This window comes from Delphinapterus leucas, chromosome 11 (genome assembly GCF_059928025.1).
Source record: "Delphinapterus leucas isolate spDelLeu-1000000601 "Yukka" chromosome 11, BTC_Dleu_Yukka2, whole genome shotgun sequence".
In the NCBI taxonomy this organism is placed as follows: domain Eukaryota; kingdom Metazoa; phylum Chordata; class Mammalia; order Artiodactyla; family Monodontidae; genus Delphinapterus; species Delphinapterus leucas.
In genome coordinates, this window is record NC_143139.1 from 72,461,780 (window position 1) to 72,486,825 (window position 25,046).

Here is a 25,046-nt window from a genome sequence, read left to right on the forward strand (position 1 = left end):
GGCCTTGCATAGGGTAGTTTCAACCAGAAACCAAAGGATCCTATGAAGAATATAGCTTAAACCAAAGCTATTAATCAAAAGGGGGTCTGGCCTGCTGTGAAACTGGAGAATAGGAGGTAAGGCAGATAAAAGAGAAAGACCCAGTCCCAAAGCCAGATAAGTTACTGGGCCTCAGGGAGTTGAATGAGGTGCTAGTTTACCAAACCCAATGCATTCATCTTAATCTCTTGGTTCCATGTCCAGGATGCCAATCTGTGGATCTTGATTTTTCAGGAGGAGTAAACAATGTCCTTCCATTTGAGGCTGGTCTCATTTCGGTTTAAGACACTCTGTCTCTGAAGCAGTGACCTCTGGTCCTCCCAAGTGTTGACTTATTTCTGCACTGGTGCCTTCTCCTGACCTGATCTCTCTGGGTTCTGATTCTTTGTCTGACTTCACCTCTCCAATTCCTTCTATCTTTTGGTTTTTTATGTATCTCTGTCTCCAGGCTATCTGTTCAACGTGTTCTTATAATCTGGTTCCAACTTCTACCTTAGTTCATTTTCTGCTGTAGTTCTCCTGGCCCTGGTTTATAATCCTTCATTTCACAATCTATGGTTGCTCAAGTTTCAGTGTAACAAAGGAGGAGGGTCTATGGAACGTCAGAAGAGACTATTCAGTGCTGTACAAAAGAGGAACAAAGGATGACCCTCATGAACATTGAATTTGTTCCATGTGTCCTTACACTGTTAGAACTTAGTTGAGTCCATGAACTGATGGCATGTGCCTGCAGTGTGAGAGCTTGTGATGAGGGGAGGCACTGGAGAAGGAGATCATCAGGAAAGACTTGATGAGATGGAATTGCGTGGTTTTGAATGGAAGAAATCTTCCCTTCTGTCCTTGCCCTCTCTGCCCACCCTCCTTGCACTCTTTGATGGTTATGCCAGAGTTCACTTGAGCTCAACCTGTGTATGAGATGAGCTCCTTATCTGTCTTATTAGCCAGATATCATTCTGCCATTTGATGTTTATTAAATATGGCATCTTCTTATGATACAGAACACTTTCCAGAGACCAACTGTGACCACAAAAGGTAGTTCAGGGCTCACATTCATCAGTGTATTGGAAAGAACATAACCTTTTTTCACTGTTTAATTCCTGTCCATTCCTTGGTGTAAGTAAATGCTCTCTGACCTCCTTAAGATGTTTTTAACTTACTTAGAAGTACAATTGCATTGTTATATTATCTGATAGTATATAGAGATAACATAATTCCATGTTGGCTTTCTATTCTGAGCTGTTCCCCTTCATCTCTTTCTCTTCATTATCCAGTCTGTAAAGTTTATGTCATGTTGGTCAAAATGTTACTTTTAACTAAAACGCATCATTCTCATCATCTAAAGTTCTGCTAAAAGTGAAAAACTGGGAGCAGTATAAAGGAGTAATTTGTAAGTGGTGATATTCAGAGTTATTGTGCATGTATCTTATGTATAACAGGCAGCTGTGAAAAATCGTTAAAAAGCATGATTTCAGAAAATGTTTAATAGCATGGAAAACGCTTATTACACAGTCTAAGAAAAAAATGAGATGCAAAGACACATAAATTATATAATTTAAAATAGGTAAAAAATATAGATCACATATGAAGAAAAACATTGGAAGGAAAACACCAAATGTTACCAGAGTTTATATCTGGTATGAGTTTATGGCTGATTTTATGATTTAAAAAAAATTTATATGCTTTCCAAGTTTTTTTAATAATTAATTAATTAATTAACTAATTTTTGGCTGTGTTGGGTCTTCATTTCTGTGCGAGGGCTTTCTCTAGTTGCGGCAAGCAGGGGGCACTCTTCATCGCGGTGCGCGGGCCTCTCACTATCGCGGCCTCTCCTGTTGCGGAGCACAGGCTCCAGACGCGCAGGCTCAGTAGCTGTGGCTCACGGGCCTAGTTGCTCCGCGGCATGTGGGATCTTCCCAGACCAGGGCTCGAACTCGTGTCCCCTGCACTGGCAGGCAGATTCTCAACCACTGCGCCACCAGGGAAGCCCCTAAGTTTTTTTTTAAAGTGTGCATTATATCATAAAAGAATAAACACGATAAAAATTTCCTTAATAATACCTTACTTATAATACCCTTTCAAGGGACAGCTTCTTGTTCTACAATCTTCCCAGAAACCTCCTCTCCTTTATATTAATTGCCTTTTGTATCTTTTAAGTAGCCAAGCATTTATATGTACATCTGAACAACTCTCATCAGTAACGTATTTAATGCTACCTCTTTGTGACTTGTGTAAATAGTTTTATTTTTTTGTAGTCATCAGAAGGGCGCTTTTTGTTTGTTTGTTTAATCTTGGTGTCTAAGAAGCAGAACTGCCAAGAAGGTGCAGGCTTTACCGTGAGTTAGCAGTCAGAAATCAAAGTAAAATGCAATGTGGAGAGAGAACGGTTGGTTGTGGGGTGTTCTATGCTAGGCACTTCCACGGTGACCTCATTTCCTCTTTAGACCCCACTCAAGAAGTAGGTGTCCACTCCTCCTCACATATGAAGAACCGGAGGCTCAGTGAAGCTCTAAGACTTACACAGGGCACACAGCTGGTAAGTGCTGCCTCTTCCAGGCCTGTTTTCTCAACTGGACTCTTCTACTTTACCCGGTCAAAAACACATCTATCTGGCAATGTGTGTACACTGAGAGAGCAACAACATAACTGAAAATGTAAGTTTATGAATGCATGACAGCAAAGTGTGTGTATGTATATGTTTTAATGCTTCTCATTTCACATCACAGCAACTTATTTTGTGTATGTTGTATATAAGTTCCTTGTTGTCAGAGAACAAATGTTTTTATTCCTTTTTAACTTCCTACGGTTCAGTCCAGATTCTCGATGGGTGCTCTCACCTAGCCATTAAATCTTTGTCTTATATACTACTCATGGCACACTGCTATTCTGGATCCAGAGATGGTTTGGTGCATTTCATTATGTAAGGACTTTGTGCAGAAGGATAATAGCTAATGAAACAACACAGACTTCCAGACAATCAAAACAATTCGTGTGGGAGCTATAGCTATGATCTCGTGCATACCTTCATAAACTTTAGAGAATTAAAACTGGCCAATTTTGTAGCTAATTTTTAGACAAGAATGGTAGAAAATGCAAGTGTTATTAATGCTACTTATATAACTACTTTCTAGAAGAATAATAGTCTCTTAAATTAGTGATATTTTCTGAAGTGTTAAAAGGTAGTAGTAACAATTGAGTTCCAAATATGTTGCTGAAATCAGAACATTTTGGTAAGGTCGGTAAACAAAGTTGTAGTAATTAAATCACCAGTGACTAATGTATCTGATAGTTCTTAGATTCCAATACATGGCTGAATCAGAATATTGAAAAGATCAATAAGAAAGTGATAATAATTAAAATACCACCAACAAAACCAAAGCTACTTGGCTTTCTCTTCATGCATTTTTACTCATTTTATTTTGCAAAACTTTATATGTATCCTAGGATTAATTAATTGATTAGTTAACTAACTGAATATCTAATCACATCCTGGGTGTTCTGCCAGATATAACTCGAAGTACAAAAATAAGAAAAGACACAGTTCCTGGCATCAAGGATGTTAAAGTCTAGTTTGTTATTTGTATTTCAACAAGGACACAAAGAACAGTAAATGAAGATGGGGAGAGGAGAAGAGGCAATGTGGTCCAAGTAGAGAATGAGTCAATCTAAAGGGGTTTTATCAGTTCATCCAGAGGCAACAAATACTGCTGGCCAGATGACAGTGAAGGTGGTTTTCATAACATTTCACTGCAAGACGTGTAATGTTTATAAAGCCATGAACCATGTAGTTCTGTTCAGGGCAGTACTGTATGCAAAGGAACTCAGCTACCAAAAGTAATTTCAGAACATCTCAAATACTGCACTTGTGTTTCTCAAATACTAGGAAGGGTACAAATAGCTCTCGGAAAATTTCCTCTTTTCTCTTTCCCACAAGTTGCCGTCACACCCCATAGCTATTCGCACTCCTAGCTTCTTTTCTGAGCCATTTCCTCTGCCCCCAGTTTGGGCTGTTTTTATTTTTCTCTTCCCACCCTCTCTGGCTCTTCATCCTAATTGACTCTGTTACATCTTCCTCCTTTCCTACCACCTCGCAGGCACTGCTCTCTGTTCATTCTCTGACGATTCTCCATTACTAATGCCCAAAGCTTACTTTCTTTTGACATCTCTTCTCTTCTCAGAAGATAAACGAGAGGGGGAGGCAGCACAAAGCCAGAATCCTCTTTAGCAGCCTGGAAAGACTCTTAAATAAGTAGTTTTTGCACTCTTATAGAGGTTCAAAATCTTTCCTAAAACCTACCATATCTGAGGTCCTGCACATTAGTCCTTTAATCTCTTGCCTATAGAATTGCTCTGTCAGAGTGCTGTTGCCTGTGTATTTTCATACCTCTGTTGCTGCACCTTTCATTGCAGCTGTGATTCACTCAGGAAACAGCCTTCAACTGTAGAGATGTAGGTCAGGATCATACATATGTAGGATGTCATTCATATGGAAGATAAAAGACAAGAAGTTCTATTGTAAACTTCCTCTTTCCTTAATTCATTCTAGTATTTTCCAGTATTGTAGGTCTTGGTACTTTGATTTTTTCCTGGTTTCAGATGGAAAAAAGTGGAATCTTTCATATTAATATTCATGGACATGTGTACATGTGATACAACCCATAAACTATCATTAAATAGATTATTTACCAAAATATATTATTTTCCAAAATCGATCCAATAGTTACGACTATCAGAATGCATATTATAGGAATGAATTTGATAAAGTTTTCATGGGTTATGGGCTGAGGGATAGATTTTTGAGTAGTTAGAAGGCTCTACTACTGTGGTGGTGGACAGATTACTTACATCTATATGTATATGTATTGTACACACACACAATTATTTTAATAATGACATGACATATAGAAAAAGAATTGCACAAGTATTATAAAAAGTCTCATCCAAGTCCTTTTCCACTAAATTCCTCTCCAAACCAAAGATGCTAAAAGGCTGAAAACTGGTAGATGTGAGCTTTCCCCAGTTATTTGCTTCCTTTCATACTTGCAGGAAGTGTTAATGAACTGAGGGCTTACACAAAATCCAGCACACGGTTGTCACTCAAATTTTTACTGAATGGAAAATGAAACCCCCAAAATCAGAGCACAGAAGGATACAAGGTAGGAAGGAGCTGAGTGCATCCTGTTCATTTATATACTGAGTAACTGTTCCCTGCATAATCACAGAGTGGCTGAAGACGATTCATCTGAAAGACCTATTTAAGGAAGGAAGTGAAAGTCAGAGGCTAAAAAATGACCCGTAATCAGGTGCTGACAGTAGTGTGTTGAAAGGTTCTATGTAAAGCCAAACTTTCCAACCACAAAAAGGGACCTGTTTTGTTCAACATTTTGGAGTGAAGAAATTAAGGGGAAAGCTGAGCTAAGATGAAAGGTCTAGAAATAGTTTTAACTTTCATGCTTGACACAGAGAAATAAAAGAAATCTACTGAATAGATTAAACAAATAAATGTCCAATCATGCGTTTAATTTGAATTCCCATGAACATTTGTAGAATTTGTAAGAAGACTCCAAAGTTTATTTTTCATACAAGGTAAGCCATCTCATATGCCCAAAATTGAAAAGCCTTATGAAATTGTGTACAGATGACTTGACGATTCAGGGGCAGAATGTTCAGATTGTCTGTTGTTGATGTTCCCTGCAGCTCCCTTATAAGTTTACTCACTCATTCATTTATTCCTTTTTAAAAAATTCAACGGATAAGTTAGTACTTCATGCTGGGCATTGTGCTAGGTTTTGGGGATACAAAAAATGTGTTTCCTTCTGTTAAGGAACTTACAGTCTGGTTTGTAAGACAAAAAAAGAGACTTTAATGGTACAGTGTTATGAGTGCTGTGACAAAAAATAAGCCCAGAATGCTAATTCAGACCGGGGGATTGAAGAAGCCTTCCAGGAAGTATTAATGCATGAGATGTGCTGTGAATAAAAACGAGTTTAACCAGATGAAGGCAAGGCACTAGAGCATGGGTGTTAAATGCATAGATTCTACAGATCCCAGGCTGTCTGGGATCAAGTCGTGGTTTTGCCAGAAACTATGCGTGACTCCAGGCAAATGTCTCTCCCTTTTCTCCATGAGTGGGGATAACAATAGTATCCACCATCTACTTACCCATCCCAGGGTTGTAAGGATGAATATGTGAGTTAATACTTCCAAAGCACTCAGAACAGTGCCTGTCTCACTGAAGTATTATATGTGTGTGATGAATAAAGGGGTTGAGTGCCCTAAGTAGCAGGTAAAGCTGGTGCAGTGGCCTGAAAGGGTATGCATGCTGCATTTAGGAAAGAGTTAAGAACAGAGCGTAGAGTCCATACTGAAAAGGATTGAAAGATAAGGCCAGAGAAATATGAAGGGTCTGTTAAAGAATGTGGCTATTATCCTAGACACCATGAAGAACCATGAAAATATTTTAAGCAAAGGAGTGATAAGATTAGATTCGTGTTTTAAACAGGTCACTGGCAATGCTGTGGAGAGTAGATTATAGGGTCGGTGGTAACTCTGGCATTTGGGAGGCAAAAAAATATTTTCCCATGTTTCCTGATAGCAAGAATCATCTGGGTTGCTTTTTAAACATACATATTTCCAGGCTCCTTTCTGGGAGATTATGACGCAGAAGGTTTGGGGCATGTCTGGTAATCTGCAGTTTTAACAAGCATAAAAACATATGCTTCCTGTCTTCAGATGATTTTTGTCTTCAGAGCGATTTTGCAAACACTGAGTTGGGGGGTAGCTGTAGGCATCTAGATAAGGACTAATGAGGACCCAAACAAAAGTGGTAGAAACGTGGTTGGAAACAAGGGGGCTGATTTCAAAAGGAAGATGTAACAGGACTTAAGCGACTGATAGGATGGAGCCAAGGATAACATTCAGATTTTTGACTTGGGTGACTAGGCAGATTGTGGAAGAATCTGGAAGAAAAGTAGGTCTGGCAGTGAGATTAATGAGATCAGACTCGGACAGGTTGAGTTTGAAGTGTCAGTGGGGAGAAAGTCCAGTCAGAGGTTGCATATACATGCCTGAAGTAAGGAAAGAGATTTAGGCTCTGGAGACATAAAATTAGAAATCATCAGTGTACAGGTAGTAACCAAAGATTGGCAAATTCTAACATTTAATTGGTGGGTAGGGGAACATAATCCTTTTTTATTTGTTCTTGCATTCATTCACTCATTCAATAATTCATTCAACAAACCACTTAAAATGCTTATTTTGTGCTAGCACCATGCTACACACTTTTTCCATAAAGGAGACTGTGAAGAAATAGCTAAGAGGCCTATAAGGAAAGGAATAGTGTTATCAAAGGCAAGGGAGAAGATTGTGTCAAATGATGCCAAGATGCCGAATGAGATGATAAGGGAAATGGGTTCCCTGGATTTAGCAAGTAAGAAGTTCACTGGTAATTTATGAGAGAATAGATTCTGCTGAGTGATGGGTAAGGAAATTGAACTTGAGGCATGGCTTCAGGCGTGAATGGGTAGTGAGGGAGTGTAGTTAATGAAGGAAGAAGAAAAGTAGATGAGCTAGACTGCAGAAACAAGGTTTCAAAATCTTCCCCTACCTGAGTGCATGTCCTTTTGCAGTGTTTCTTTGTAGTTACTCTCATCAAGAGGTGGAGTCTGTTTCTTCACCCTTTAATCTGAGCTTAGTCATGTGACTTGCTATGACCAATAAAACATTAGCAAATGTGATGTAAACAGAAGCTTGAAAAGTCCTTGAGCATTGGGGCTTGCCTCTCTTGCTGCTCTTGGGAATCCTGTGGCTGCCACCAGGTAAATATAAACCTGGAGTAATTTGCTGGAGACCTGTGGCCAGTCATCTTCATCACCCCACTGGCAGCCAGCATCAACTGACAGCCAGCACCAGCCACCAGACATTGAGCGAGACATTGAATCAGCCCTTAGCCAATCTACGCACTGACTTTAGCCCCAGAGTGAGCCTAGCCAATCCTAGCAGAATGACCCAGCAAATACCAGCTTAAATCACTGATTCACAGAGAGGTGATACTGTTTAAGCCACTTAGTTTCAGGGATAGTTTCTTACACAGCAAAAACTAATGGATAGAACAGAATATTGTCTGAGTGTCGAAGATTTCATATGTCTAAGTTAGCCCGGGGTTTGTATCTGAGCTGGACTGGAGGTCGGGAAAGCTCAGGTTGTTCTTAGTCTCTTTTCTCTTCTTAACACATTGTCCCAGCCAGAAACAATAAAAGTAGTATATAGGAGGGACTTCCCTGGTGGCACGGTGGTTAAGAATCCGCCTGCCAATGCAGGGGACACGGGTTGGATCCCTAGTCCGGGAAGATTCCACATGCTGCAAAGCAACTAAGCCCGTGCACCAAAACTACTGAGCCTGCGCTCTAGAGCCCGCGAGCCACAACTACTGAAGCCAGCACGCCTAGAGCCCGGGCTCTGCAACAAGAGAAGCCACTGAAACAAGAGAAGCCACCGCAAGAGAAGCACGCGCACCGCAACGAAGAGCAGCCCCTGCTCGCTGCAACTAGAGAAAGCCCACACACAGCAACAAAGACCCAACGCAGCCAAAAACAAATAAATAAAAAAGTAGTGCATAGGCGTGGAATGGCTAGGTCACATAGTATTATTGATTGAAAAAAGGCAGACCCCCCCCCAAAGTACCTAGTGTGTAATTCCATTTATATAAAATTCTAGAAAATACACACTCATCTATAACAACAGAAAGCAGATCAATGGTTGCCTGGGAATGAGATGAAGGAGGGAGGGATGGGTTAAAAAGGGTCACAAGGAAACCTTTAGGAATAATGGGTATATTCCTTATATTGATTGTGGTGACAGATTTATGGGTGTATACTGTATACAAATGTCAAAACTCATAAAGTTGTACATTTTAAACATGTGCAGTTCAATGTACATCAATTGCACCTCAATAAAGCTGTTAAAGAGAAAATGAGGAACAAACAAAACCTTCTAGCTGTGCTTCCTATTCATAAATGAGGTTGCAGAATAATGTCCTCCAAGGATGTTCCTGGCTTTATCTATGGACCTGGAGATGTGAGCTGTGGAACTGGGTAGGACTGTATATATTTTACCTTACATGGCAAAGGAGCTTTGCAGGTATAATCAAAGGTATGGACCGTGAAGTCAGGAGATTATCCTGGGTTAATGGCATGGGCACAATATAATCACGTGAGTCCTAAAAAGGGAAGAAACTTCCCTGATTGGGTCACAGAGATGAGACAGAAGAGGAAGGAGGAGAGATTTGAAGAACTCAACTTGCCATTGCTGGCTTTGAAGGTGAGCGAGGGGGCCATGAGCCAAGGAATGTGGCAGCTTCTAGAAGCTGGGAATGGGCCTCAGTTTACAGGAAGCAAGTAGACAAGACTTCAGTCCTTCTCCCATCACAAAGAACTAAATTCTGCAAATAACCCAAATGAGTAAGAAACAGATTCTCCCTTAAAATCTCCAGAAAGAAATGCAGCCTGCAGATACCTGGTTTGTAGTCCGGTAAGACCCATACTAGATTGCTGAACTACTAAACTATAAGACACTTAATTTGTGTTGTTTTATGCTACTATATTTGTGGTAATTTGTTACAGCAGTAATAAAAACTGAATGCACAAGGTTTTCATGGGCAGAAGGTTGAACTTATCGGCTAAAGTAGCTGTTTGAATGACCTGTATTTCCTAGCCATAAATCACAAATAATCAAGAGTTGATTGTATTTTTGCTTCCATTTGCTTCCATCTTACTAACTTTAGACTTATTCACCTTTTAAAATGCTGCTCTGGACACTAAGGTTTGCTGCCATAGGCTGGTTGTGGGAGCCTAGCTCTTCTGATCCCCTAGTCAGAACCATACCCAGATGACATTTTCCAACTATAGGTATATCTTCTCATTAAACACTGGTCTCATCAAACATCACTATTGTAAATTATGGTTTTTGTTTTTGTGTGCAGACTTTGAAAGGCAACAGACTCCAAGGGGAAATATCATAGACTTTTCCAGACACCTACCTATTCTCTCTTCAGGGTTTAAAACCTGAAAACAGATTGCCTGGGTTTAAATACTGGCTCCACTCTACACCTTACGACTTGCTTAGCAGTTGGAGACAGCAGTGGTACACTGAAAGCGAGGCTGAAATGAGCCTATTCATGTAAAACACTTTTAACAATGCCTGGTATGTATAAGCACTCAGGGAGTGTTGGGTTGCTAATTATGATGATGACGACGACGACGATGGTTTTGCTGGAAAATTTCTATCTCAGTAGTGAATTCGTATATCCCAATTTCATATGTCCTAGCAGAAGAGCTCTCCATTTGCCTTTCTTGTGTGCTTGTCCTGCTAAGATGCACATCATTTCCTCTGTCTTTCTTGTCCTAAAATTTCCTGTTTCTTGTTTCTACTGAAGTAGAAGCAGGAAGAGAAAATCACATAGTGACATTTGCTGAGCATAGCAGAATTCTGTCCAATGACTTTTTTTTTTTTTTTTTCCAATTAGAAGGGTGTGTTGCCAGGACAGAGGATTATTTACACTTTCCTTGTCTTTTCAGCCTTTTCCAAATGGCTTTGATGTCCATATTGAGACTTTCCTCATCAGCACATGAGAACGAGCCAAAAGATTCCTGAAATTCTGTTGTCTCTAAAAACAAAACAGAACATTCTGACCAAACCATTTACAATTTTATTACACATCAGCTTTCCTGTGTGATATTTATTTGAGGAAAGGCCCTCTCTGACGTGAGGGGCTTGGTTTTAGATAATTAAATCAGACAGATTAAAATGACGATCTGAGTCAGGAGAAGAAAAAGATACACTATGTGATGGAAGCTATTTTTAATGAACTTGAGTACACAGAGGAGAAAACATATGGATGATATTGCTAATTTAGTACCGTGTGTGCTTCAGGTTTTAGCAGTTTTCTAGATGGGCAGCCAACTTTTTGGTCTTCATTTTTTAATGGAGTGCTGCAAGAGATACTCCCTGACGTACGGAACAGTCAACTGAAAATCAAGTAGCAGGGTTAACGTAGGCAGTTTTTTTCACTGTGGTTACAAGATGACAGAGGCTTCCAAATTTGCACACATACGTTGAAGTGGAAATGGGTGTCAAATCTAAGAGCTCTGTGTGGGCAGCCTGGACTGTGGGTATTTCAATTTGAAAATTTTGTTAGTTGCCATAGTAATTGTCACAATCATGTGGTTTCTGTGGTCTTTGTGCTACTGAACACCTATTAGAAGCACCCAGCAAGCAGAAGTATTTTATTTATTTTTTCCCTTGTGCATACTTATAGAGAAAAAATAATGTGTAGTCAGAATTTAAGTTGAATTAAAAATAAAAAAAAGATCACTTGCATATCTTTATGTAAAACATGTTCATTTCCCAATTATTCTTTTAATTAGTTTTTTTCTTCAACAGAGAAATTATCAGGAAGTGATTTTTTTTTTTTTTTTCCAAAACAAGGAGTCCCAGAAACCAAGGTTACAAAGCTTCATAAAAAGAACAGGAAACTCCTCTCTTGTTATGAATGTGTTGTGTCAGCATGATGCTGCTCAAATTCAGACTGAAATTTAAGCTGAATTGAAAGTGACTGTGAATGTTGCTAATCCCTTTGCAAATGGTGCCCACCATGGCCACGGATTACTTAGTCCCTGGATGCTATTCTCAAAGCTAGGTTTTGCAGGTGGTTTTTGAAACAACGACAGGCATTATTTGGCTAAACAAAATATTTATATTGCAATAGTTATAAAAACTTGAATGTTTATGGCTAAATACTCACAGCCCTCCTCATCTTTGCCATAGAATTATTATTTTTTTATCTATTTGAATATTGTTTTTGAAGTTAATTTAAGATACAGATATAATAATGACAAAAATAGGAATGTCTTCTTTGGGTTATTTTACTTTTTATTTTTTTCTTCCAGTTTTGAGATATAACTGACATAGAGCACTGTATAAGTTTAAGGTGTACGGAATAATGATTTGACTGACATACATCATGAAATATAATCACAATAAGTTTAGTGAACATCCATTATCACATATATCACATCCATCATCAAAATTAAAGAAATAGAAAATCTTTTTCCTTGCGATGAGAACGCCTAGGATTTACTCTCTTAACACCTTTCATATATGATGTACAGCAGTGCTAATTACATTTATCATGTTATGCATTACATCCTAGTATTTATTTATCTTATAACTGGAAGTTTGTACCTTTTGACTGCCTTCATCCACTTCCTTCTCGTTCCACCCCCTGCCTCTGGTAACTACAAATCTGATCTCTTTTTCTTTGAATTTATTTGTTTTTGAAGCACAATTGACCTACAACACTATCTTTGTATGGTACAGATGGAAACTAGATTTATCCTGGTGATCATTTTGAAACATACAGAAATATCAAATCACTATGTTGTGATTTGACCATATTTTCTTATTTTAATCAGAAGGGGATAGGGCTGGTGCCAATCTTTGGTTGAGCTATAGGACATGGGAACTGAAGTTTCTCCGTTGGCTTGCAGACCTCATGAGAGGAGAAGGTGGCACCAGTGGCTCGTCTGGAGCCAGGATGGCTGTGCATGCTTGGATGGGGCAGTAGGAATTGACCACCTCTTACTATTTCCAATGAAATTCCCTGAACAAATTTGGGGTGAGTGACAAATGTCATTTCTTACATTTAATACACTAGATATATACACTGATTAATTAAAAATTGGTAGCATGTCACAACACGGGAATCTTTGTACAGCTATGGATTTCACTGCCTTTGAAGTTTATTGTCAGTAGATGTGTTCTAAGTGAGCTTTATGTATTAGTAAAGATACTTTGATCATAAGGATTCTGCCAACCAGAAAAAATGACAAGGAAACTACACACTCGGCAAACTACTGGGGATGAAACCATTTGCAGTTGAAAAGTTATCAGTTTTATAGCCTGGCTCTTCTATGTCCTTTCCTGCTGGAAATATTCAGGATTATGGAAATGCTAAACTTTTATTAAAAAGTAAATAGTGTACAGTGAGATGAAGACTCAACTAACGCCTTCAAAATTTTATTAGATATGATAAATAATGCAAAAAATTAAAAAATGAATTAAATTTAAAAATTAAGAAATAAATTAGAATGACATTTTTAAAGATTAAGAAAAACACAAGACAGTATTACCTTCATAACAAATTATTCTTTCTTTTTTTATTTAAATCTTTTAAATTTAATTTTGAATAGATAAAGCATTCTTGTTGTTCAAAAAAACATAAGAAGTTATACAGTGAAAAGCGTCTTTTATATCCATGTCTTTCATTTTTTAGTTTGCCCCTAGGTCCAACCCTCTGGATAACAGCTATTATTTTTTTAAATTTTTTATTATTTTGTGTCCCTCATGACTTTTAAAGAGGGCTCTTTTAAAAAAATAATTTAATTTAATAATTAATTTATTTTTGGCTGCGTTGGGTCTTCATTGTTGTGCAAGGGCTTTCTCTAGTTGCAGTGAGCGGGGGCTACTCTTTGTTGCGGTGTGCGGGCTTCTCACTGGAGTGGCTTCTCTTGTTGCGGAGCATGGGCTCTAGGCACGGGGGCTTCAGTAGTTGTGGCACGTGGGCTCAGTAGTTGTGGCTCGTGGGCTTAGTTGCTCCGCGTCATGTGGGATCTTCCTGGACCAGGGCTCAAACCTGTGTCCCCTGCATTGGCAGGCAGATTCTTAACCACTGTGCCACCATGGAAGCCCATAACAGCTATTATCAATCTTGGAGTATTCATTTAGAATTCCTTTATGCATATACAAGAAAATATAGCTACATTATTTTTCTCCTTTTTACCCAAAAGATGACATACTACACACTCTATTCTCTTTTCACTTAACAAACACTATTCTACTTTTGCTTAATCACACTATTTTCACTTAATATACCTTGGATACCACTTGATATCAGTGCAGGGAGAGTTTCTGCTTTCAGTTTTTAACAACTACCTGTAATTCCATTATATGGACATACTACTAACTATTTAGCTAGTTACATATTGATGGACATTAGTATATTTTCAATTTTTTTTGTTGCAATGACTAATCTTGTACTAATGTACAGGCAGCATTCCACACATCACTAGTGGATATCTGGGTTTTCCTAGCAGTGGAATTGCTAGGGTGAAGGGTATATACATTTGTAAGATGTATAGATATTAGCATATGGCCAACTTATACTCCCATCAGCAATGCATGAGAAAATGCTATTTTTCCCTCAGAGTCCTATCAACCGAATGTATTTGCTAACTTTGGATTTTTGCCAACTGAGAGGTAGAAAGTGATATCCTGTGTGGTTTCTGTTTATATTTCTTTTTTTATAAGGGAGGTTGATTATCTTGTCATTTATTTAAGAGCAAATTTCATTTCTTTTTTCTGTATTTGAAAATGGTAATGGTCTTACCAATTTATATCAGTATATTAGAGAATCTAGCCCTGTGTGGTGAGTTCGAAATATTTCTCACAGTTTGTCTTTTTTAAAACTTTGTTCATGACCTTCTTTCTGCAATTAAAAAAAAAATTCTCCTGTGTCCAAATTTACCAAAAAAATAATTTATGACTTGGGGATTCTGAGTCATAAAAGTTTAGACATACCTTCCTAACTCCAAATTTATAAAGTAATTGTTCCAGCTTTCCTTCTTACTGTTTTATGGTTGTATTTTAAAAAATTTAAATCTTTGGTACCTTTGGAATTTATTTTGGCATATGAAGTAAGATATGGATATTACTTTACTTATCCCTAAAGTATTTATCGACCAGTCCCTTTTCTTCCTAATGACTTGAGATGGCATCTTTTTTATACACTCAATTCCTGTATGTATCTGATACACTTACTTCTGGAATTTCTATTTTGCTAATGGACCACTATGCTACTCTTAATTATTTAAGTTTTAAAATTGTTTTAATGTCTTTTAGGGCCGGTCCCCTTCTATGTTTATTTTTCTTACTAAATTTAGCATCTGGTGATATAGCTTAGAACTGTTGGGCTTTCACTGAGATCATGTTAAATTTACAAATTAATTTAGAGAGAATTGACACATATATGATGTTTAGCCTTCCTACCCAATAACATGGACTTTCCATTTGTAGAAAGGCTATTTTGTGGCCATCAGTATTATTTTAAATTTTATTTTTAACAGGTCTCACATTTTTCTTGACATTAAGTTTATGTACTTTATCTTTTCTGTTGCTGTTATATATGAACTCTTTTCTCCTATTAAATCTTCTAGCTGGTTGTTTGAATATATAAAAACAACTGAGTTTTGCACATTGATTTTGTACTTCATTATTAGTGAATTCTCTTATTGTTTGTAGTAGTTTTTAATAAAACCTCTTGAATCTTCTAATTATACTACCATGTTATCTATAATTAGTGGTATTTTTACTCATCTCTTCCAATTTTTATATATATAATCTTTTTCTATTGGGTAATGGTATTGACTAATAACTCCAACACAATGCTGCATAGTAGTAGTGTTAGTGGATACTAGCCAACACAATGAAGACACTTCCATAAAAGTCAGAAGCATTATGATGGCTTTGTTTTGAATTAGATACATTTTATTGCGACAAGATAGCCTCCTACTTCTATTTCAATGTTTTCTTGGTTGTTTTGTTTGTTTGTTGTATCAGGAAAGGTGGATGAATTTTGTCCAACACTTTTTCAGCATCTATGGAGAGATCCTATACTTTTTTTCTTTAGATTTGTCAATATGATGAACTGCATTAATAGAGTTTCTAGTAGTGGACCATTATGATCTCAGTTGGTAACAATGTTTTTTTTTTGTTTGTTTGTTTGTTTTTTTAAATGAGCTCCTGGATTCTTTTTGCTAATATATTATTTAGAATATTTGCACCATTATTAATAGTGTGATTAATAGTCTCTAGGTAGTGTGATCGAAGAATGCTATTTTTATGGTTCTATTTTTTTAGATTTTGTAAAGTTTTCTATTGGTCATTTTTGGGAAAAGAAGTGTATTCTCTGATTTCAGGTTATCGTGTTTATACTATATGAATCATTTGCATTATATCAATTATGATATTTAGGTCATTGTATCCTTACTTATTTTTTCCTACCTGATTAATCATGCACTGGAGAGATGAATTGGAGTCTCCCAAGATTAGCATGTTTGTGTTTGTTTCTCTTTATGTCTCCTGTAGTTTCTGCCCAATGAATGCTGCTATTTGTTGCATAGATAGACTTAATTGTAATATCTTTACTGGGAATTGAACCCTTTGGCATTATTAAGTTCTCTTCTTTGCTTTATTTAAATCTGCTTGTTCTGACTTCCACCTTGCTTGATATGAAGATTATGGCTTCTTTATATTATTCATTTTTGTTTGGTAGACCTTTGATTTCTCTTCTATTTTAAGATGATCTTAGGTTTTTGCCTTGTATTTGGCATGGAGTAGGGTTTTACTTTGTGATTTAATCTGTAAAAATTTTCTTTTATATACATGAATCAAGACAATTTACATTTATTGATTTGACAGAGGTGTTGGGTCTTAGTTTTATTATTATTTTATATCATGTTTTTCTTTTATAACTTTTTAAAAAGTCTATTACTACATGGTGTGTTTTCTTTGTCTGCTGATTGTTTTCAGTGTGAAATTTTGCTGAGATTTAAGGAGGTTTTTATTTTATTTTATTTTATTTTAATATTATCATAATTATATCTTTATGTAATGTCACTGGTCGTAATCTTCTTCAAACAGAATCTATTAGTTTCCTTTTATGATGATAAAAGTAGTTTGTTTACTCTTATTTCCTCATTTCTCTCTCTCTTTCACTCTCCATTTGTAGTCAATTATCTTTCTTAATGTTCTATTTTATAGAGTTATATACGCTTATAAGTCAGTTTTAAATTATAGCACTTGACTCTTGGCTACTGCAGATGGAATTACTCACTATTCTACTCCATTCTTTCCCTTTTCCCTCCCATTTAAAAAAAACTGAGTTCTTATTCTATTGTCAGGCATATACAATTTGCACTATGTTCCTTCACCATAAACTGTGGTTTGTGTTAGTCTTAATTGCAGAGTTAAATACATTCAATGGTCGCTACAAGTCCTTTTGCTGTAGTTCTCCAGTTATGTCTTGGTTGACTGAAGCTTTTCCTCTAGTAGTTTCCCTGAGAAGTGTCCATGAGAACAATATTCCATGAATTTGTGCATATTTAAAACATCTGTAATTTTTATTCTTGAGGGTCAGTTTGGCTGGATATAAAATTTTTGATTCACCCTTTCTTTGTGGAGTATTTTGCAGGCATTGCTCCATTGTTTCTAACATTGGTAATTCATATGAAGAAATTTGATTCCAATATAATTTCCTTTCTTTATAAATAACTTGATATTTTTGCCTGGATGTCTGATTCTCTCACTTCAAGCATTCAATAATTTTATTACTATAAGACTAGTTATTGACCATTGTGGGTCAATTTTTTCTGTCATGGCACGGTGTGCTTTTGTAATATAGAGATCCAAATACACATTTAAAGAAAATTTTCTTAAATTGTAACTTTAAATATTTGTTTTGTTAAAAATTTTAATTTTTCTTCTTGGGTATGCCCTCTATGCAAATGTTGGATCTTCTTTGGAAGTTCTTTTTCTACTGTTTTCTCTCTACTACTTTTCAGTTCTTTAGTTTCATTCATTTTGTTTGCTTTCTTACCTCTGTGTCCCTTACTGTGTTTTTTGCTATGTCTGTTCTTTTTGATTATTCTAATTTTATATTAATTTCTAAATTTAAAAATTCTATTTTCCTGACTGGAACGGAATGAGTGAGGCTGGTAGGGAAAAAGTCAGACATTTAGTGGTACCAGGGAACAGAGTGGTAGAAGATAAATTTGAAGAATCAGGCAGCAGCCAGATCACGTAAGCCTTCAGCTATGGCAAGGAGTTTAGACTTTATTGCAAGTGCGATGGGAAATTATTGGAGGATTTTAAGCACAAGACTGACATAATCTGATGTGTGTGTTAACAGGATCACTTTGATTTCTGTGAGGAGAATAGATTGTAGGGAGGTGAGAGTAGAAGAAAGGAGACTAATTATGAGGCTACTAGAATAATCCCAGTGGCTTGGCTAGGGTAGTGTTGGTAGACCTGGTGAGAAGTTGTCAAATAGCAATTTCTCTCTTCTTTTTTACATTATGTAGTTATTGCAGTAAATTAACTTATGCATATTTAAACATGCCTGTGTATTTACAAGAAGCTCTTTAGCTGAAATGTATGTGGCCTGTTTAGGTAGCGTTTATTCATTTAGCAAACAAACATTTACTGATGACTTAGTGCCAGCACAGTTCTAGGAACTAGCAAGGCTGTGATGAAAAAAACCAGATGCAGTCCCTGACCTCAAGGAACCTGTAGTTTTGCAGGTGAACATAATAATAAAAATTATAGAAATAACTAATATTAAGCGAGCAAGTGCATGTTCTAGGCAACGTTCAGAGCTTTTCTCACATAATATCTCATTCATTCTTCACAACTCTGTGAGATTGGTATTATTATTACCCTTATCTTATAGGTGAAGATACTAAGGTTAAGAGTGGTTAAGTATGTTGCCTAAGTTCTCACAGCCAGTAAATGGTGGTGCCAATTTTAGCCTAGGTTAAATCAGTGAGCAAATAAATAAGAAATATGAAGAAACATGGTAGGGAAAACCTGGTAAACATGGAAAGCCTCTCTGAAGAGGTGTGTTTGAGCAGGTGAATGTGCAGGAAGCTCACACACAAGAGCCAGAATAAGAGCATTCCTAGGCAGAGTGAATAACAAGTATGAAGGATTGAGACCAGAAAGAGCTTGATATGTGAGGAACAGAAATGAAGTCTGGATGGTTGCAGCATGGGTAAGACAGAAGAAAATGGTACATGATGAGACTGGAGATCCAGCTATGGATTGTAAGGGCATAGCAAAATGGGAAACACCAGTTAAGAGGTTATTGCAAGAATCCATTTGGGGATCGTGGCCTAGATTAGATAGTGACAGTGGAAGTGGACAGAAGTGGATGGATCTGAGATATATTCTGGAGGTTGAATTAATAGTCCTGCTAATTAATTTAATAAAGGAAATAATAGAAAAGAAATACTCAAAGATAATTCTTAGTGTAAATGTCTAAGAATATCTGAACATAAATCTACTATATGAATTGAGTCAAAATAATTCAGCCTTAAACATTTGAAATAGTATGGTAGGAATGAAGGTGGAGGTTAATGAAGGAACAAACATTTATTAATTAAATAGGGGATAGACATTTCACATATGGAATCTCTTTTTTGTGTATAATATTCAGTTATTCAACAAATATTTGAGTGCTGGGCAATGTCTTACGTATTGAAGGTTATAGCAATGGGGGGGGACCCCCATAAACCTCAGATTATTTGCTCTCCCGAAGTGTACAAACTGGGGGGAACATACATTCTCTATTACGTGTATTATGTAGATATTATTCTTCCTCATTTTTTAGATGAGGACCCATGGCTTTGAGCACATAAGTGGTTCATCCAATGACATTTGAAGTGCTTTAATGTCGTAGGGTCTAGATTTGACTTTGATCTTTATTTTTTTTTACTTAAAAAACATTTATTTATTTATTTTTGGCTGTGTTGGGTCTTTGTTGCTGCGTGCGGGCTTTCTCTAGTTGGGGTGAGCGGGGGGCTACTCTTTGTTGCGGTGCACGGGCTTCTCATTGCGGTGGTTTCTCTTGTTGCGGAGCACTGGCTCTAGGCACGCTGGCTTCAGTAGTTGTGGCTCACAGGCTCTAGAGTGCAGGCTTAGTTGCTCCGTGGCATGTGGGATCTTCCTGGACCAGGGCTTGAACCCATGTCCCCTGCACTGGCAGGAGGATTCTTAACCACTGCGCCACCAGGGAAACCTGACCTTGATCTTTATGATTCTAATGTCCATATATATTCCTTTACCGCATGTTGAAAATGCAGTATCCAGATACGGACCTAGATAACTATCCATGTAAATCAATGCAGGGAATTCCCTGGCCGTCCAGTGGTTAGGACTTGGCGCTTTCACTGTCGAGGCCCGGGGTCGATCCATGGTCGGGAACTAAGATCCCGCAAGCAGTGTGGCATGGCCACAAAACAAACAAACAAAAAAATAAATGCAGATAATCTAGGAAATTGAAGCTTTTCTATAGAGTGTGTTTGTATTTTTCTTTGTTCATTCCTGTTTAATTTAAATTGATGTTTAAATTTGGCATTTGCAATTACAAGATGCTGATAACAGCCCTCTCAATTAGGACTGAAGAAGTGTGTCTAACACTCTGGAAAACACATCTCCCAACCCCCAAAGTGCCTGAGTTTACATAAAACAGAGAGTTTTTTCACTGTCAGGTTTCCTGCCTCTCACTTCACTCCCACAGCTGTGTGTTTGAATATTCAGAAGCAAGGCTGGAGGTAGGAGTCAATAATTGTGGGCGGGTTACTGTAGCTGAGCTGCTCACCTTGCAGTAGAGGCAAAACACAATGTAAGTAAAAAGAGAAGTTTCTGAAATGTTTGAGTTACTATTCTGAAACTTTGAATTTAAAATATATTTATAATGAATTAAATTTTAAGGGCCCCTAAATAGTATATAAAGTAACAGAAGCAGTCTCTGCAGATAAACATCATCAATGTGTAAGTAGGAAAACTTCTTTAGCTTCTATCTCCCTCGGTTTTCTAACAGCTCCGTGGATCCTTTTCTGCCTAATGTGAATGCCCACGTGCTTTTCTTTTTGACTTCCCTAGTGAGCCTCTGGTGTTAAGGGCTGCATTTTGACTTGCCATTCCTGAAAAAAACAAAAGTGCTCCTTCTTTGCTGACGTGAAACGTTCACTGCCATCTGCACATGCTCATTCTGGCAGCTTCTCATGACCCTTCAACTCCCAGGAAATCCTGAGAGAAATGAAAGGGACAGGCCCGCCCCCGCAGCAGAGTGAATTCCCGGCTGAGTCACACCTGCGGGACGAACGCTGACACGTACATTGACAGGCCTGCTTCGTACCCAAGCGCTGCTGGGACTCAGCACACGGCTGCTTGGAAGCCTGGCACATCCCCACACTGTGGTGGAATGTTGCCTCCCCAACTTGTTCTTCTAGTTGGAGTGGAAACCTCCCTCCATCCAATCAACTTTTCTGGATTAACTGGGGTATGTGGAAGGGGTGGGAGAGAATCCTTTTGGCCCCCCGGATTCTGAGAGAACCGTTACAGGAACCTGGCCCTGCGGTCTGCTAACTGCTGCCACCCACACCAGTCTTAACGGCCACACTCTGAGGGGCCTAGTCCTGAAGCAGCTCTTTGGACTGCTTGTGTGGTCATAGCAGCCCTCAAGACCACACAGCCTGCCAAACCCTGGGAAACTTGGAGTTTAGGTCAACTTAATGCTTTCCCATTAGGCGCTGGGAAGAAAGAAGGTGTAGAGTGACATGAATGCATGAAAACCAGTGTAACTCTGCCTCAAACATACTCTGTTTTTGCCAGATCCGTTTCCTGACCAACTGCTTTTTTTTTGTTTTTAACTTTTTCTTTTTTTTTAAATAAATTTATTAAATTTATTTATTTTTGGCTGCACTGGGTCTTTGTTGCTGTGTGTGGGCTTTCTCTAGTTGTGGCGAGCGGGGGCCACTCTTCGTTGCAGTACGCGGGCTTCTCACTGCGGAGGCTTCTCTTGCTGCGGAGCGTGGGCTCTAGGCACGTGGGCTCAGTAGTTGTGGCTCGTGGGCTCTAGAGTGCAGGCTCAGTAGCTGTGGCACACAGGTTTAGTTGCTCCGCGGCATGTGGGATCTTCCCGGACCAGGGCTCGAACCCGTGTCCCCTGCATTGGCAGGTGGATTCTTAACCACTGTGCCACCAGGGAAGCCCCGCAACTGCTTTTTATGAAGATTTTTTTTGGTATTAAATCTTAGTTTTATCTCTATGACAAAATAGGGTATAAATAATAAGTAAATAAAAGAAAGCTCCCAACTGGAGAAAGTCCACAAATTATGTTGTTTACTTAACCAATAACATCAATATCACTTGATTTTCACATATGTTTTACAGGTATAGGATGTTGTAAAATAACCAAGCACCTGTTATCAAGTTGGACATGGGCAGTTACAGGATGAGGGGTTTGGATGTGGTCTTTAGACGTCAGACAGACCTGTGTGTTTAACACCTGTTCTGCCTCTTACCCTGTGATCTTGGACAAGTTACTCTATTTCTCTAGGCCTCAATTTCCTAAAGAACGGAGATAATTGTTATGTAGCACTTGTCACATTGGATTGTTGAGAGGACTGAGATCATGCAAATAAAATGCTTAGCATAGTGCCAGCCACATAAAAGGCTGAGTGTCAGAAGTGATGTTGCTAATGAAGCTGGTAACACCACCTGTAATGGGTAATTTTATGTGTCCACTCGACTAGGCTAAGGAATGCCCAGATAGCTGGTAAAACATTACTACTGGTGTATCTGTGAGGGTGTTTTCGGAAGAGATTAGCAGTTGAATTGGTAGGCTGAGTAAAGAAGATTGCTCTCACCAATGCGGGTTGGTATCAGCCAATCTATTGAAGGCCTGAGTAGAACAAAAAGGTGAAGGAAGGGAGGATCTGTTCTCTGCTTGAGCTGGGACATCAATTTTCTCCTGCCCTCAGACATCTGCACTCCTGGTTCTTGGACCTTTGAACTTAGACCAAATTACACCACAGGTTTTTCTGGGTCTCTAGCTTGCAGATGGCAGATTGTGGGGCTTCTAAGGCTCCACAACTGCATGAGCCAACTTATATGTGTATGTATACATCTGTCTGTCTGTCTATCTATCTATCTATCTATCTATCTATCTATCTATCTATCTATCTATCTAACTGTCTATCTCTCCTGTTGGTTCTGTTTCTCTGGAGAACCCTAGTATACCACCACTATGCTGAGTTTTTCCCTTCTTATATAGATTGATAACCATTGAGAGAGCATAGACTATTCAGTGATTGGGAATACGAGATTCTGGTCATTAGACAAATTTTAAAAAAAAACACAACTAGATCAATGAGTATATAAAGTCCTTCATAGATGCATTTATAATGCAGCAAATGGATTTTACCAAGGCTTGGATTAGTGTGCAGGTATTTATTAGTGAAATACTCAAAGGTATGAAAATTACTTTTTTTGGTCAGGATCAACTTAAGTTCAATAAACTAAGTGCGTGTGTGTGTGGGTGTGTGTATTTGCTTTACTCATATTGTGCATATGTTTTCTTGAAGCTGATTTGAACGAATGACTCTAAAGAAGAGATATGCTGCAAGTAAGGATGTAGTTTTCAGCCATGGGTAAAATAGGGTAAGGATATCACATTATTGCGATTTTTAGGATGATTTTAATGTCAACAACAAGGAGTGCTCTCTCAGTATTGCCAAAATAAACACTGTTTGGAATTCAAGAGGGATTTATGGAATAATAACTAATTTCTATATTGATCAGGAGAAAATCTACTTAGTGCTTGAAAACTTAAGGTCATGGTAATTTATTGCATCTTGTGACATCAAATCAACTATTTTTTAAATTGAGGTACTGTTGATGTACAATATTACATAAGTTTTGGGTGTAGAACATAGTGATTCACAATTTTTAAAGGTTATACTCTATTTATAGTTATTATAGACTATTGTCTATATTCTGTGTGTTGTATAATGTATCCTTGTAACTTATTATTTTATTTTATTACTTTTTTTTTTGCGGTACGCAGGCCTCTCACTGTTGTGCCTCTCCCATTGCAGAGCACAGGCTCCGGACGCGCGGGCCCAGCGGCCATGGCTCACGGGCCTAGCTGCTCCGCGGCATGTGGGATCTTCCCAGACCGGGGCAGGAACCCGTGTCCCCTGCATTGGCAGGTGGACTCTCAACCTCTGCGCCACCAGGGAAGCCCTAACTTACTATTTTATACATAGTGGTTTGTAGCTCTTAATCTCCTAGCCTTATCTTGCCCCTCCCTCCTTCCCTCTCCCCACTGGTAATCACTAGTTCTCTATATCTGTGAGTCAGCTTCTTTTTTGCTATATTCACTAGTTGGTTGTATTTTTTTAGATTCCACATTAGACGATATCATACAGTATTTGTCTTTCTTTGTCTGACTTATTTCACTCAGCATAATACCCTCCAAGTCCATCCATGTTGTTGCAAATGGCAACATTTCATTCTTTATTTTATAGCTGAGTGTATATATATATATATATATATATATATATATTCCACTGAATATATATACCACATCTTCTTTATCCATTCATCTGTTGATGGACACTGAGGTTGCTTTTGTAACTTGGCAATTGTAAATAATACTGCTATGAACATGGGGGTCCGTTTATATTTCTGAATTAGTGTTTTATTTTTTCAGATATATATACCCAGGAGCGGAACTGCTAGCTCATATGGTAGTTCTATTGTTAGGTTTCTGAGAAAACTTCATACTGTTTTCCATAGTGGCTGCACCAATCTACCTTCCCTCAAATTAACTACTTATTAAACTTTTTGCTAGAAAAAATTCTCCTAGTCTTTTTTTTGCTCCTTGTGTAGACAATATGTTTTTGAATCTTTCGTGTACATTCAGAATTAGAAACTCAGGCCAAAGAGTCAAAAACTTGCATCTGAAGGAAAGAAAGCTTCTTTGGAAAACGAATGAAATTAAAGTTATCCAGCATCAACCCTGGTACCACAATTTTGAAGAGCTGATAAAATTCTCTTTCCTTTGGTTGAAATTCATCTCTTACTAGGTGTACAATACCAGATTGGTATCTATGCTCTATACGAAACCCTATCTTAGATCCCAGTGCTTTATTGGTATCAATCCATTCTGACTTTGGCATGTTGCCGCAGAGTTTGACACACGCACAGGTATGAGTGAAAACACTCCAAGAACACTGGGACATGTTTCAATTGCCTACCATCCACCAGTGGGTATTTCAGAATGTCTCCCAGCTTTTGATTACTCAAGTATTACTGACCAAGTCAGGATT

The 25,046-nt window shown here is 38.0% G+C and overlaps 1 long non-coding RNA gene across 1 annotated transcript in view; it reads left to right on the forward strand.

Annotated features, from left to right (window-relative positions):
* The first annotated feature begins 3,035 nt into the window (after window positions 1-3,035).
* Window positions 3,036-25,046, forward strand: part of LOC111163604 (uncharacterized) — a 44,805-nt gene continuing 22,794 nt past the window's right edge. The window contains exons 1-2 of the long non-coding RNA XR_002641802.2: window positions 3,036-10,236; window positions 12,582-12,709. This is a non-coding gene — a long non-coding RNA (uncharacterized LOC111163604). The remainder of the gene's footprint in view (window positions 10,237-12,581; window positions 12,710-25,046) is intronic.